Raw genomic sequence first — 16,891 nt, 5'->3', positions numbered from 1 at the left:
CCAAACCTTCATCATCCATTTTTTACACTCACTCTTCCTCTGAACTTTCCCCCAGGTGACATACGCGGCCATTCTTGGAAGGCCAAGCACAGACCAGGAAACCATCTGAATTCTCTTCTCTTCCCATAAGATGCTATGTCCTTGGGACAAAACTTCACACATGCTTGTGCCCCTCCCCCCCCACCCCCTCACTGTCCCCTTGCCTCACAGATGGGCTTCAGCTTCCCTTATCAGGACCACAGCAAGTCTAGGGTGAGCTTAATCCTAACAGAAAAGAGAGGCCACACCCACACCGGGTAATCTGAAAATATTTTAATAAAGGGGCCGTTTGCAGAATTGCAGGCAATGGGTAGGAAAGCCCCCAAAAAGTGCCCCCAGTCTAGAAACAGGCGCTTCCCTGGTGGCTCAGTAGTAACGAATCTGCCTGCAATGAAAGAGAAATGGGAGGTGCTGTTTCGATCCCCTGGTTGGGAAGATCCCCTGGAGGAGGACATGGCAACCCACTTCGCTATTCTTGCCTGGAGGCTCCCATGGACAAAGGAGCCTGGTGGACTACAGTCCATGGGGTCTCAAAGAGTCAGACATGGCCGAATGGAGAAAGGATCCTTGAGGAATTTCCTCCTGTTGACTCTGGGTGAGACCTGTGACGTGCTTCTAACCAATGAAACGTGACAACAGTGACAGAAGTCCTTCTGTGAACGGATCTCATGGGACTGTGACTCATCTCTTGCTGGCAAATCTTCCTTATCTCCCTTTTAAGGAAGCAGCCATCATGCTGGGGAGACCATGTAGCAAGTGATGAGGGTACCTCCAGCCACAGCCCAAAAGGAGATGAGGACTCAGTCCAGCCCTTCAGGAAGAACCCAGGAGCTTAGGGGCAGCCCTTCCTCAAGTGAGTCTTTGGATGGAAACCCAGGCCTGTTTGACACCTTGATTGGAGCCTGTGAGAGATCTTGAAGCACAGGACTCAGTTAAGCTGTGTCTGGATTTCTGACCCATGGATGCTGAAAGGTAAGAAATATGTCTTGCTTTAAAGTGCTAAATGTGTGGTGATTTGTTCTGCAATAAGCAATTACTAATTCAGTTCTTTGCTCTAATAATAACTGACATTTACTATTCACTGAGCCATTGACGTGATGCTCAGTCCCTCTAGCCTTTCTGCTCTCTGCACAGCAGGTAGTGTTATTAGCACATCATAGGTGAGCACAACTCTGTAATTTGGCTCTGTAATTGGGCTTCCCTCGTGGCTTAGCTGGTAAAGAATCTGCCTACAGTGTGGGAGACCTGAGTTTGATCTCTGGGTTGGGAAGATCCCCTGGAGAAGGGAACGGTTATGCACTCCAGTATTCTGGCCTGGAGAATTCCATGGACTGAATAGTCCATGGGGTCGCAAAGAGTTGGATGCGACTGAACCACTTTCACAATTGGCTCAGGACAAATGATGAGTGAGTGTCAGAAGCAGGGTTTGAGTTGAGATGCTAAGAACGCCATTCTGACTCTGGGGTCCACATTCACAATCACTCCTCTCTGTGACCTTCCTCTGCTGATCTGGCTCTTCTCCCTGCCTCGTTCTTCCCTTGTGGGATCCTTGGGGCCAGGCTTGTAGGAATTCATCACTTATTTATTGTTCCAGGCACAGTATCTGGCACATTTTAGGTCCCTAATTAATGTACCCTGATTGGATGTCATGCTCTGTAAAAAATTTTTCTCCATGCGGATATACTAAAGGTAGGCAGCTGAGTTCATCTCAAGGGGGTATGTCAAATGTATATATCTCAAATATATATATTATATATATACATTTAAAAAGCAGTCGGCAGAAAATAAATTACATATTTAATATAGAAAGATCCTTCTTCTGGTTGCTGCTGCTTCAGCAATATCAGCATGCTTCAGTTCAGTTCAGTCACTCAGTCGTGTCCGACTCTTTGCGACCCCATGAATTCAGCACACCAGGCCTCCCTGTCCATCACCAACTCCCGGAGTTTATCCAAACCCATGTCCATCGGGTCAGTGATGCCATCCAACCATCTCATCCTCTGTCGTCCCCTTCTCCTCCTGCCCCCAGTCCTTCCCAGCATTAGGGTCTTTTCCAATGAGTCAACTCTTCGCATGAGGTGGTCAAAGTATTGGAGTTTCAGCTTCAACATCAGTCCTTCCAATGAACACCTAGGATTGATCTCCTTTAGGATGGATTGATTGGATCTCCTTGCAGTCCAAGGGACTCTCAAGAGTCTTCTCCAACACCACAGTTCAAAATCATCAATTCTGCGTCACTTAGCTTTCTTCACCGTCCAACTCTCACATCCATACACGACCACTGGAAAAACCATAGCTTTGACTAGACGGACTTTTGTTGGCAAAGTAATGTCTCTGCTTTTCAATATGCTATCTAGGTTGGCCATAACCTTCCTTCCAAGGAGTAAGCGTTTTTTAATTTCATGGCTGCGGTCACCATCAGCAGTGATTTTGGAGCTCAAAAAATTAAGTTTGACACTGTTTCCACTGTTTCCCCATCTATTTCCCATGAAGTGATGGGACCAGATGCCATGATCTTAGTTTTCTGAATGTTGAGCTTTAAGCCAACTTTTTCACTCTCTTCCTTCACCTTCATCAAGAGGCTCTTTAGTTCTTCTTCACTTTCTGCCGTAAGGGTGGTGTCATCTGCATATCTGAGGTTATTGATATTTCTCCCAGCAATCTTGATTCCAGCTTGTGTTTCTTCCAGCCCAGAGTTTCTCATGATGTACTCTGCATATAAGTTAAATAAGCAGGGTGACAATATACAGCGTTGACGGACTCCTTTTCCTATTTGGAACCAGTCCGTTATTCCATGTCCAGTTCTAACTGTTGCTTCCTGACCTGCATACAGGTTTCTCAAGAGACAGGTCAGATGGTCTGGTATTCCCATCTCTTTCAGAATTTTCCACAGTTTATTGTGATCCACACAGTCAAAGGCTTTGGCATAGTCAATAAAGCAGAAATAGATGTTTTTCTGGAACTCTCTTGCTTTTTCGATGATCCAGCGGATATTGGCAATTTGATCTCTGGTTCCTCTGCCTTTTCTAAAACCAGCTTGAACATCTGGAAGTTCACGGTTCATGTATTGCTGAAGCCTGGCTTGGTTTATGTCAATCACATCATAGAGAATGCTAATATTCTGAGACTTTTCTTTACACTAAAAGTGAATTAGTGCATTTGTATACAGTGAAGTGAAAGTGAAAGTTGCTCAGTCGTGTCCGACTCTTTGAGACCCCATGGATTATACAGTTCATGGAATTCTCCAGGCCAGAATACTGGAGTGGGTAGTCTTTCCCTTCTCCAAGAGATCTTCCCAATCCGGGGATCGAACCCAGGTTTCCTGCATGGCAGGCGGATTCTTTACCAACTGAGCTATCAAGGAAGCCCATCTGTATACAGAGCCATACTTTAAAGACAGAGCCACATTTTGAAGACAGGAGAAAATGGACCTTTCTCTGTGGATAGCAATCTATTCTCTTGGAAATGCTTTTGGCTTACGGAAAACTTCACATACTAGAAGATTTAGTTGCCAAAATCACGATTTCCCTTTTTTTCCTAGGACTTCTTAGAACATGTATCTGGAGGATTGCAGGGAAGGTTGGAATCTCACCATTCTCTCCTATGAGTAGAAGGAGTGTAGCAGATGTGGCTGGTACCCATCCACGTCCTCCCATCCTCATTTCCTACAATGTGCAGACAGGATGCTGAGAACACCAACTGCAGGTACTTGAGAATCTCGGCCAGTGGGCCATTTCTAGTTGCCTAAGCCTGCTCTCGCCCAACAGGAGGGGCCAGAAATGCTGGAGCGTTAACATCTTCAGGAGAAGCCCTCAGGCAGTGACTGAGAGAAGCCAGTGGACCAACACTCCCTCTCCCTTGTTTCCGGCTTAGGACAACTCTGGGATGAGTGCTCGCTGCTCTCCCAGGTGGTCAGGGACTGAGCTCCAGCTGCTGTCGGAAGCAATCTGCTCAGTAAGATGCCTTTTGTCCACGTCCCTCCCCTGGTTCAATTTTCCATTGCCCCACTGGTGTTTCCCAGAGTCACTCCCTAAGTTAACTACTTGCACTTGAGTCCTGCTCTCAGCAGTGACTTCTGAGGGAACCGCTTAAAGACAGTGGACAAACCTCTAGTTAGTGCTAAGGCCTCCATCAGTGTTTTATGAGACAGAGAGATACGCGATGGAGAGAGACACACTCCATTTTGAATTCTCATTGCAAATGCGTGAGGAGCTGCAGAAGGGAGAGAGCTATGAAACATTTCCTGAGCAGAGGACAAAGCTGGTCACTCTCAGGCAGTCTGACTAGGATATGCCTGGCTTTTTCTGGGTGATCTAATTAATTGGACCTCCTACAAAATTCTATAATATACAAGAGTGAAGGGAGAGATAAAACCTCTAAAAGAGCTGTCTTCCAGAAGTAAGAGGAATGTAAAGGATAAAATGGACTCACTGTAACACTGAAACCGATTTCTGTTGACATTTTTTGAGAAACTGCTGAAAGCAAGAAGGTTTCTGAGAAACAAAAATCACTGGAAATTTTAAAGTACTCAGGAGAATTGAGAGCACTCTGTCTGCTGAGAAGCCTGCCCAGCTCAACAAAAGACTTATTTAAGATCTAAGAGAAATATCTCCATCAATTATGTATTTGAACAGACAGCTCCTACACATTGCCTTGATAAAAATCAGTGTTCTTGAGGATCTTGATTTATCCTTGGGGGCCTCAGAATCTTGACTGTGGCAGGGAAGCAGGGTTCTATTCAGCTTAGAAATCTTTGTGCTGTAATGTTTGGAAAGAGTTTCTTCTGCTTAAAATTTTATGTATCAGGACTCAAGTACACTTGATAAAAATAATCGAGCAACTTATGAAATGTGGATGTTACATAAGAAATGATGGTCTCAGATCGATAGTAGCAGGATCAGACTACTTCAGGTCCTTTTAGGTTTGTGGCAACTCTCCATCATCAGATGATGGTTATCAATTTTTGTAGAAATAAACTATTCTTAAATTAAGTCATGTACATTGGTTTTTAGACATAATGCTATTGCACACTTAATAAGTTTCAGTGTAGTGTAAATATAATTTTAATAGGCATTAGGAAGCCAAAAGATTCCTGTGACTCCCTTTATAGTAATATTCACTTCCTTGCGGTGGTCTGAAATTGAACCTGCAATTTTTCTGAGTTGGCCTGTAGAGAACTTGAACAACCCTCTAAGTAAATTGGACCTAACAGACTTATAAAAACAGTGCCTCAACGATATCAAAAATGTACATTTTCCTCAAGTGCACATGGAGCATTCTACAGTGTAGACCATATGTCAGGCCACAGAGCATTTACTGAGCAGAGGACAAAGACTTAATAAACTTCAAAAGGCTGAAATCATATAACATATCTTTTCTGATCACAATAGAATGGAACTAGGAAACAGAAAAATCCACAAGCATGAAAATTAAACAACACAATCTTAAATGACCAGTAGTTCAAAAAGAAATCAAGGAGAAATTTTTAAAAATAACAAGATAACAAATATGAAAACACAACATACCAAAATGTATAGGGCATGGTGAAAGCAGATCTAAGAGGAAAATCTATAACTGCAATTATATATTAATTGAACATATATGTTCAATTATGCTAAAAAGAAGACACATCTAAGCAAACAGCAAAGCTTTATACCCTAAGAAACTATAAAAGGAGGAGCAAACAACCCCAAAATAGCAAAAGGAGACCAATAGAAACTACTATAACAGAGAAAAAACAAAATAGAGACTGGAAAAATCAATAAAAGCAGGAATTGATTCTCTGAAAGGATCAGCAAAATTGACAAACTGTTTATAGATTAAGAAAAAAAGAGAAAAGAACCAAATGACAAAAATCAGAAATGAAAGGCTTTACAGAAATAAAAAGAAGTATAACACTATGATAGGATAGGATACATCCTATTATAATAGGATAACCTATTACAAAATAGGATAACCCAGTTGAAATGGATAAATCTGTGACAAAATAGGATAACCCAGTTGAAATGGATAAATCTGTGACAAAATAGGATAACCCAGTTGAAATGGATAAATTTCCAGAATCATCCATTTTCCCCAGCTGAGACAGGAACCAACTAAAATAATAAAATCCGAGTGAATAAAAAATGTAAAAAGAAGAATAGGTATAAAAATAAAATCCCTACTAATGATGGTGGAAATCAATTTGGTTGGATTTTAACTCACCCTATTAAAGTATATGTGGGAGACCTGGATTAGATCCCTGGGTTGGAAAGCTCCCCTGGAGAAGGAAATGGCTACCCACTCTAGTATTCTGGCCTGGAGAATTCCATGGAGTGTATAGTCCATGGGGTCCCAGAGTCAGACACAACTGAGAGACTTTCACTTCACTAACTCACCCTATGAAAAATATAGTTCTCAGACTGGATTTAAGAAAGTAAATTCTAATGCTTCCTTATTTATAAGATAAACGCTTTGCTGTTTAAAACATAAAATAAAATAATAGTCATTAAAAAGATCCATAGGTAAGCATTTGTTGGGTTCTTACATGCCAGGCATTTTCAAACCCTTTAGCATATGCTACATCTCAACAGGGAGACAGACAGATAGTCAGAAAAATAACTGGCCAGGGTGGAGACAGGAAATTGAAACAGCGGATTTTGGAAACCACACTTGTAAATCCTGTACTATTTTTAAAAGAAAAAGATTGGACATTTAATAAAGAAAATAACAGGATGGTATAAGAATACACCACAAAAAGAAGACAGCACTATCAATACTGAAACTTCATGAAACGTCACCTAAAGTCAAAGGTTAAAATCTACCAAGAAAGTGGAACGCTCATGGATGCTTATTTATATATGTGTGTAAGAATATTAGTGAACATCTGTGGCAATGACTGTTAGAAATATAAGGAGAATCTCATAAAAACACAATCAAGGCATGGTGTTTAACAAACTCCTTTCAGAGGGACTCAAGCTAGAATTTTAATATATGCTTTCCTGGTGCAGACACCCAGGTGACTCAGATGGTAAAGAATCTGCCTGCGATGCAGGAGACCCAGGTTTGATCCCTGGATCAAGACAATATCCTGGAGAAGGGAATGACTACTCACTCCAGTATTCTTGCCTGGAAAATTCCACGGACAGAGGAGCCTGGTGGGCTACAGTCCATGGGATCACAAAGAGGTGGACACAACTGAACGACTAACACACTTTCACACATCTTCCTTGTCTGAAGGTCATGAGACTTCCCAGTCTGCTGTGAGCCAATTCCTTATAACATATCGTATATAAATCATATTATATCTCCTATTGTTTACTGGAGGATAACCAGAGAAGCAAAGTAGCAGAGAAACAAAACCAATAAATAGAAATCAGAACAACAGAACCGTAAAACAACTGGAAATTAAAAATAACATTTCCCCTGTCTCTTTCCACTGCAACCAATCTAACCATCTGAAATTAAAAATAGTAATTCAAAAAGTCCTTAGATCAAACTGGAAAAAAAAAAAAAACCCAAATTATAGACTTTTTAGAAGTTCAAGACAAGGAGAGTACTGTATATTGGTCCAAAATAATAGCAGAAGGAAACCCGTAGTCATAAATGTTTTAATTAACAAAAAAAAATATTTGGAAATATATTCACTAGAAGTTACTCAAGAAGTAAAGAATGTACAACCAAAGGAAGTTAGAGAAAAGCAGTTATAAACATCAAAGTAGTCACTAACGAATTTGAAATCAAACAAAAATTCCTAGATAAGGAATATGTAGAATTAATAAATAAAACCAATGCTGCTTCCAGGAAAAGGCCAGTAAGTAAATCAATCTCAGGCACATCTCTTCGAGAAAAACACAAAGAGCCACAACCTGATGCACTGTGAAGGAGAAAAGAAATGAGCAGACAGATAAAAAGCTTTTCCTTAAGAGCACATTCTGCATAAATTTCATCCAAAACCAAAGAACTCTAGGTGCATTTGATGTTTCCATAAATTAACAGCATTTGTCAAGAAGAGGTTAAACAGTGACTAGATTAAGCACCGGAGAAGGCAATGGCACCCTACTCCGGTACTCTTGCCTGGAGAATCCCATGGACTGAGGAGCCTGGTAGGCTGCAGTCCATGGGGTGGGTCACTACGAGTCGGACACGACTGAGCGACTTCACTTTCACTTTCCACTTTCATGCATTGGAGAAGGAAATGGCAACCCACTCCCGTGTTCTTGCCTGGAGGATCCCAGGGACGGGGGAGCCTGGTGGGCTGCCGTCTATGGGGTCGCACAGAGTCGGACACGACTGAAGCGAATTAGCAGCAGCAGCAGCAGCAGACTAGGCACCATAAGAGAAACCAGAAAGACTGCCAAATCTGTCTTTTCAAAAGGCTTCATGCTCTGATGGTTTTATAGAAAAGTTTTACCTAAAACACCCTCAGTCTGATCACAGATATTGCTCAGAAGCCACACCTACACCATAATCACCAACAAAGTGGTGGGACATTCTGGGCACTGCCAGGGCTGTGGACACATGCTCTGAAATCCCACACTTGTTCAATGTGATATGTCTTATTAGAGCTATACAAATACATTGCAATACTTATGCAATACAGTTCTTATAAATATATTATAATGCTTGAGCGTTTTATATAAATAAATGGGCTTCCCAGCTAGCTCAGCAGTAAAGAATCTGCCTGCTAATGCAGGAGACATTGGACTTGATCCCTGAGTTGGGAAGATGCCCTGGAGAAGGAAATGGCAACTCCAGTATTCTTGCCTGGGAAATCCCATGGACAGATGGGCCTGGCCTTGCAGAGAGTCAGATAAGACTTAGTGACTAAACAACAGCATCATTTCTTTTTAGATTCCACACATAAGGGATGTCACATATTTCTCCTTCTCTGACTTACCTCACTTGGTATGATAATCTCAAGGTGGAAGACCAGTTTTGAAAGAACAGGACATTTGGAAGTTTTGTGACTTCAGGAACCAAAGCCCTTTAGTGCCCTCAGTTTCATTAGAATTTAGACAAAGTGGACATTTCTTGGTTTATAAGCATGCATATTCCTTTGTGGTCTCTTTTTCAGCTTGGTTTTGATATTAGTGAGTGTAAAGCAAAACTGCCATCACTTTGGAACCCTGAGAATTCCTTCTACCTTCTGATGCTGTGGTTCTTCTTCTCCTGGAGGCTCCTAGGTACTATCTCCTGAGCTGACGTCACTCAAACAAAGGGCAAAGGCTCAGGAGCAGGAGGAGGGTGTGTGTGTGTGTGTATGTGTATGTGTGTGAGACAGACAGAGAGGGAGAGAGACTAGCTATGTGAAGCAGCGGAAGTTTGGGACTGAGCAGTAACCACCAAGGATCAAAGTTTTCTGGGAATTACAAATCCCATTTTCCTACATAAACAAGTATTACAGAAACACATCTTGTCCCTAATTCCCGGGTGTCTCTTTGTCATTTCCACAACCATCTTGCGTGTGTAGACACTCAGAAAATATTTATTGAATAAATAGCTCACATTCCATCCAATAGGTCATTGAGTGACCTGTTTCTTTTCATCATCTTCTTACATAAATTCTTGCCTGAAAAATAAAAAAACAATAAAGGTGACAACGCTGAGAGAGCGTCTGTAGTGGTCTACAGTGTGTGGCATTTGTGTATTTGGAGTTGACGGAAAGCACTCCAGCAGCCTGTATTTTCTGTCCATGTGTCGCCAGCCTGTTGCTTGCCAGGTGCATGGTCAGCACTCAGCTGAGATGCCAGCTCAAAGGCTTCTTCTCCTGAGAAACACTGGTTTGACAGAATACCGTGTCTCATCTTTCTGTGAGAAAGCAAGTCTAGAACCACAAGGGGTAAAATTAGGGGCACTAAGTGATCCTGGGTTGGATCCCAGGATAGAAAAAAGGGACATTTGTGGAAAGACTAGTGAAAGTCAAATTAGGCCTTAGTCTTTTTTTTTTTATGGTATTGAACCAAAGTGAACCTATTATCCTAAAAGATAATGTTGTTAAAGTGCTGCACTGAATATGCCAGCAAATTTGGAAAACTCAGCAGTGGCCACAGGACTGGAAAAGGTCAGTTTTCATTCCAATCCTAAAGAAGAGTAATGCCAAAGAATGTTCAAACTACCGCACAATTGCACTCATCTCACATGCTAGCAAAGTAATGCTCAAAATTCTCCAAGCCAGGGCTCAACAATACGTGAACCGTGAACTTCCAGATGTTTAAGCTGGATTTAGAAAAGGCAGAGGAACCAGAGATCAAATTACCAACATTTGCTGGATCATCAAAAAAGCAAGAGGGTTCCAGAAAAACATCTACTTCTGCTTTATTGACTATGCCAAAACTTTTGACTGTGTGGATCACAGCAAACTGGAAAATTCTTAAAAAGATGGGAATACCAGACCACCTGACCTGCCTCCTGAGGAATCTGTATGCATATTAAAAAGCAGAGATAAAGGTCTGTCTAGTCAAAGCTATGGTTTTTCCACTAGTCGTGTATGGATGTGAGAGTTGGACTGTGAAGAAAGCTGAGCGCTGAAGAATTGATGCTTTTGAACTGTGGTGTTGGGGAAGACTCTTGAGAGTCCCTTGGACTGCAAGAAGATCCAACCAGTCCATCCTAAAGGAAATCAGTCCTGAATATTCATTGGAAGGACTGATGCTGAAGCTGAAAACTCCAATACTTTGGCCACCTGATGTAAAGAACTGACTCACTGGAAAAAACCGTGATGCTGGGAAAGATTGAAGGCAGGAGGAGAAGGGGACGACAGAGGATGAGGTGGTTACCGACTCAATGGACGTGAGTTTGAGCAAGCTCCAGGAGTTGGTGATGGATAGGGAGGCCTAGCATGCTGCAGTCCAGGGGGGTCGCAAAGAGTCGGACATGACTGAGCGACTGAACTGAACTGAACCAATGTGAATTTCTTGGTTTTGATACTTGCAGGATGGTTATGTAAAACTGTTGGCAATAGTGGAGGCTGGGGTCATAGTTCAGGGACTTACTGTCCTATTTTTATATTTTCCTGTAAAAATCTAAACTTATTTAAAAAAATGAGTTAAAAACTGGATAGAGGAAGTATTATATAAGTGGACATTTATTTATTTTAAAGAATTTTTTTTTAAATCTGGACCATTTTTAAAGTGTTTATTGAAGTTGTTTCAATATTGCTTCTGTTTCACGTTTTGGTTTTTGGCCCCAAGGAATGTGGGACCTTAGTTCTCCCACCAGGAATCAAACCTACACCCCCTGCATTAGAGGGTGAAGTCTTAACTACTAAACCCTCAGAGAAGTCCCTAAAGCGGTTCTTTAAAAACCACTACAATATTGTAAAGTAATTAGTCTCCAATTAAAATAAATAAATTAAAAAAAAAAAGAATGAGATTTTAAACAGAGTGAGGGAAGAAGAGATCAGTTAGAGAAATGAAAGGGCAAGTTTCTAAAAAGCCCAGAATAGCTGGCTGCTGTGCAAGAGATGGTCTGGGGTGGAGGAGGTATTTAGTGCAAAGTAACTAAGAGTTTTTAAGACTTCCAGGTGAGAGTGAGGCCAAAAGTCAGTCACAGAGCAGTTACAAGATTAACAACATCATTCAGAAATGACCCAATCAGAAAATGGGCCGAAGAACTAAACAGACATTTCTCCAAAGAAGACATACAGATGGCTAACAAACACATGAAAAGATGCTCAACATCACTCATTATTAGAGAAATGCAAATCAAAACCACAATGAGATACCATTTCACGCCAGTCAGAATGGCTGCTATCCAAAAGTCTACAAGCAATAAATGCTGGAGAGGGTGTGGAGAAAAGGGAACCCTCTTACACTGTTGATGGGAATGCAAACTAGTACAGCCACTATGGAGAACAGTGTGGAGATTCCTTAAAAAACTGGGAATAGAACTGCCATACGACCCAGCAATCCCACTGCTGGGCATACACACCGAGGAAACCAGAATTGAAAGAGACACGTGTACCCCAATGTTCATTGCAGCACTGTTTACAATAGCCAGGACATGGAAGCAACCTAGATGTCCCTCAACAGACAAATGGATAAGGAAGCTGTGGTACATATACACAATGGAATATTACTCAGCCATTAAAAAGAATACATTTGAATCAGTTCTATTGAGATGGATGAAACTGGAGCCCATTATACAGAGTGAATTAAGCCAGAAAGAAAAACACCAATACAGTATACTAATGCATATATATGGAATTTGAAAGATGGTGACGATAACCCTATATGCGAGACAGAATAAGAGACACAGATGCATAGAACAGTCTTATGGACTCTGAGGGAGAAGGTGAGGGTGGGACCATCTGAGAGAATAGCATTAAAACATGTATATTATCATATGCGAATCAGAACACCATTCCATGTTCGATGCATGAGACAAATGCTCAGGGCTGGGGCAATGGGATGACCCAGAGGGATGGGATGGGGAGGGAGGTGGGAGGGGGGTTCAGGATGGGGAACACATGTAAACCCAGGGCTGATTCATGTCAATGTATGGCAAAAACCACTACAATATTGTAAAGTAATTAGCACCCAACTAAAATGAGTAAATTTATTAAAAAAAAAAAAAAAGAAACGTAAGGATCCTGGGGAGGGAGCAGGTTAAAGAGGGCAAAAGTGAACTCAGGAAGACCAGGGAGTTGCATGCTCAAATAATCTGGGGGGTAAACAGAGTGCCCCTCAACCAGAATCATGGTTGGAGGCAAGGCAAGGAAGGACTGAGAGCCTCTTTGTAAGGCTGTGATGGATGTGCCAGAGGCTTTTCTTATTTACTTATTTATATTGGAATATAATTCCTTTACAATATTATGTTAGTTTCTGTTCTGCTGTGCAACATCGTGAATCAGCTATAGGTATACATATATCCCCCCCTTCCTGAGCCTTCCTCCCACTCACTACCGTTCCTCCCCTCCAGGTTATCTCAGAGGACCGAGCTCAGCTCCCTGTGTAATGTATGTTTCAAGGCTTCTGTCTCCATTTGCTTCCCTACTCCTTTCTCCCGTGTCCATAAGTCCACTCTTGATATCCGCATCTCCATTCTTGCCCTGCAAATAGGTTTGTCAGGACCATTTTTCTAGATCAAATGCATAGCCTATTCACAGACAGTGTCTTCTGCTCTTATCTGTGCTTTAGTGCTGGTAAGAATCTTGGCAGTGGAAGGTGTTGAGTCAGACAAGGAGTCCAGCTTTCTCTTTCCTCTTTCCCCTTCTTAGTAGGCAACCTGGACCAAGGGAAGATGTCTTCAGGCCACCAAAAGTAGTCTCTTTATATTCCTTTTGCTCCTTGCCAAGCTTTGCAGTAGTTAAGTGTGAATGAATCTGATTCATACAGAGATGGTTTCTTTTAGTTTGATGTGTGGACTTAACATTTTTAGAGGGAAATAAGCTTTCCACCATATGTTTGGGGTTTTGCTCAACTGAACACATTTTGGAAACAGCTGGAAATCAAGGGAGTGCCTTCAGACTCTTCCATCCTGTTTGTTTTGCTATCTCAATTTTTGGAACGTGATCATCTCCTTAACGTCCAGAGTTTTCCAGACTTCAGTGTGGAATCCAGCACTGCATTCCCAGAGGGCATTGGTGAACAATCAGAAAGTCTAGCAAGGGAGGACTCCTGGAGACCACCCACCCCCACCGGTCCGCTCCCATGGTGCTGAAATCAGGGTCTGGTCAAATTTCTTGGTCTGATGCATGCCCCCCTGCAGTCGACTTCTGATCAACAGGAAAGGCAGGTAGAGATGAGAGCAAGGCGTCTTCAAAACTCTGTAAGTTATTAAGCCAACATGTAAGGTCAAAGACACCTTAAAGGCAAATGATTTCTAAGCTACAGAATTAGGAAGAACTGGTGAACCCTGTCTCTGGCCAAGGATGCTGCCATTTTTGGAGACTTTCAAAGCTGAGACTCAGGCCCCAGGGACACGGCAGGCCATGTGAGGACAGACGGGCGTGTGGGACGCTGGTGCTACCAGCAGCTGGCTGTTCTCTGATGACAGCCTCCGCCTTCCGTCCAGATCAAAATGTCAAGAGGAAGGAGTGGTTTCAGCAGACGGAGGAATGTGGCCATGGGAGATAGCTTGAAGAAGACTCGTATAAACTTGACTACTTCCTGGGAAGGAACCAGGAGAAAAAGAGAAAAAAAAAATAAAATAAAATGCTAAGCAGCCCTACCCTTCCTGGCTGGGAGAAAGAGACGAGTGCAAAGGAAAGAGAGGATTAGCAGACAAGAAGCAGAGTGAGGAGTGTTGTGTGGCTCTTGCTTTGGGTCAAGGTGAATGGGGGTTCGAGCCCCTCCACCGCACACGCTGTGTTCAGGTGGGTGATCTCACCGACCTCAGATCCCTGACTCATAACATGGGGGTCATGGCCCTCACAGGGACACAGTCAAGGAAGTGTGTAAAGGACTCGACATGTGGCCAAACAGAGATTTTTTTTTTTTTTAATGGGAGCAGAAATAAAAGGCAGGCTGTGAGGAAATTTTTAGCTCCTGAGAGAGCTGAGGAGAGGTAAGACTAAGACGGACAGACCCATACGGAATGAGGACTTCTGCCCCCATTCCTCCAATGGGTAACAAAGGAGCCTGCATTTTGGAAACAGAGTGAAAGTGAAAGTGTTAGTCACTCAGTCGTGTCTGACTCTTTGTGATTACATGGACTATAGCCCACCAGGCTCCTCTGTTCATGGGATTCTCCAGGCAAGAATACTGGGGTGGGTTGCCATGTCTTCCTCCAGAGGATTGTCCCGACTCAGGGATCAAACCCAGGTCTGCTGCATTGCAGGCAGATTCTTTACCATCTGAGCCACCAGGGAAGCCCTGGAAACAGAGATTGGGGACAAAATTCCCCCTCTGTCCTCATGTCTCTCCTCTGAACCCCAGAGCTGGTGGCTTTCCTGCTGGGGCTGCAGTCACCTCAAGGCTCTTCTGTGATTCCCCTGGGCTGGTGGACCCACCGCCTAAATCTTGCAAGTTCCTGGAGACTTCTGATACCAGGTCTTTGTTGCATCATCCTTGTCTTCATAATCCCTCACCTTTCAAAAGGGCACCATCTCTCCTCAGATAGTTTTCTCTGCTGAATGTCCATCTGCACAGGATTCAAGCGACCACCCAGACCAACTGAAGCAGAACCCTGGGGTGGAACCCAGTGATTTGTGCTTGCGCAAACCCATCTGGGCTGAGGCTGACTGACTTCAGAACCTCTACTGCCTTAATTAATTTAGAAATCTTATCCACTTGATCAATCACGATATCATAAGGATGAGTAGATCTCATACTACTCCTGGGTTTTGTTAATTTTTCTATAAGTCTCTGGGTGGTTTAGTGACCAAGTCATGTCTGACTCTTGTGACCCTGTGGACTATAGTCCGCCAGGCTCCTTTGTCCACGGGATTCTCCAGGCAAGAATACTGGGGTGGGTTGCCATTCCCTTCTCCAGGGGATCTTCCTGACCCAGGGATTGAACCCTGATCCCCTGAATTGCAGGCAGATTCTTTACTGACTGAGCCACCAGGGAAGCCCAAGACACCAGGGAAGTCTTTGGAGTTATGCATTGCTTTTTTTCCCCATTGTTATTTAGTGCATAAAATACAGCTGCATTATTGTTGTGGGTGATGCCATGTGTTAATATTCATTACCCTTTTCAAGCTGGGTTTGTCACTTTTTGCTTTAACTTTATCCTTGCCTGGTATTGTTACTGTGACTCCTAGCTTTCTCTTTGTTAGAGTTTGCCTGGTCAGTCTTTGCCCAATCTGATTTTATTAGTTTCTTTCACACGTACCTCATTCTGCAAGACTTTCTCCCAATAAGTATGTTGAACGATGTGCATTTGTTAGTGTCATTTCATCCGAATGTATGACTCGAACATGATGGTTTATGTGTTACTTGTTGCTAGCTTCACTTTGGAGATTTGTTTTCAATATACTCTGTATTTCCTAATTCGTTTGCTCTAGGGATTTCTTTTCCTTTCTTTGCTTTGTTTTCCCCTTTCGCTTCTTTTCAATATTTGTGGGATATGTGTGTTTGACTTCCGGTATTTTGGAGGATTTATAGTATATTTTTAGTTTGTCAAGCTGTCATCATTATTATTCACATGTCACACTTATGAATAATAAGTACATTTATGTCTTAATTTAAGAAGTATAGATAGCATCTATAGACTCCACTTTCCTATTTTTGCCACCTATAATATTGTAATTATTTGGTTCTTTTTCTTAAACTTGTTATTTTGTATTAGGGTATAGCTGATTAACAATGTTGTGCTAGTTTTCAGGTGAATAGCGAAAGGACTCAGCCATACACATACATGTATCCCTCCCCCCACCCAAACTCCTCTCCCATCCAGGCTGCCACATAACATTGAACAGAGTTCCTTGTGCTATACGGTAGGTCTTTGTTGGTTTTCCATTTTAAATACAGCAGTGTGCACATGTCCATCCCAAACTCCCTAACTACCCCTACCTCCCCATTTTTCTCTTTTTGCCACTGTAATATTGTTTTATTGTGTGTGTGTGGGGGGGGTTCCCTTTACTACAGCAATATATTTAAAACTCTTTTTTTTAAATAATGGAGTGTTTAACAAATTTATATGTCATCCTTTTTCAGGGGCCATGCTAATCTCTGTCTGGTTCCAGTTTTAGTACATGTGCTGCTGAAGCAAGCACACTTAAAACTTTGTTTAACTTAGAGCATGTAAGAAAGATCCTTTCTTATCTTTCTTCTACGGTGATGGGAGGGGAGTGGGAAGGGCATTCCCTGGTCCACAGAGATGATTGGTCTTCACCTTCCTGACACTGACCTCTGAACTGGCCCTGGTTTCATCTCTGTTGCAAAGTATCAACACACAAGTTTCCCTCTAGAGAGAACAACTTGGTGAA

At 42.3% G+C, this 16,891-nt stretch overlaps 1 non-coding gene across 1 annotated transcript; it reads right to left on the bottom strand.

Annotated features, from left to right (window-relative positions):
* Positions 1-16,574: 16,574 nt before the first annotated feature.
* On the bottom strand, positions 16,575-16,678 carry LOC145533563 (U6 spliceosomal RNA). Its single transcript, XR_014074165.1, has one exon. It is a non-coding gene; the product is annotated as a U6 spliceosomal RNA (small nuclear RNA).
* Between the last annotated feature and the right edge of the window lie 213 nt (positions 16,679-16,891).

The sequence above is a fragment of the Giraffa tippelskirchi genome, chromosome 13 (assembly GCF_054371585.1).
Source record: "Giraffa tippelskirchi isolate mGirTip1 chromosome 13, T2T-mGirTip1v1.2.pri, whole genome shotgun sequence".
Taxonomy (NCBI): domain Eukaryota; kingdom Metazoa; phylum Chordata; class Mammalia; order Artiodactyla; family Giraffidae; genus Giraffa; species Giraffa tippelskirchi.
Note: the sequence above shows the minus strand (reverse complement) of the source record. Positions and strands in the feature narration are given on the sequence as shown.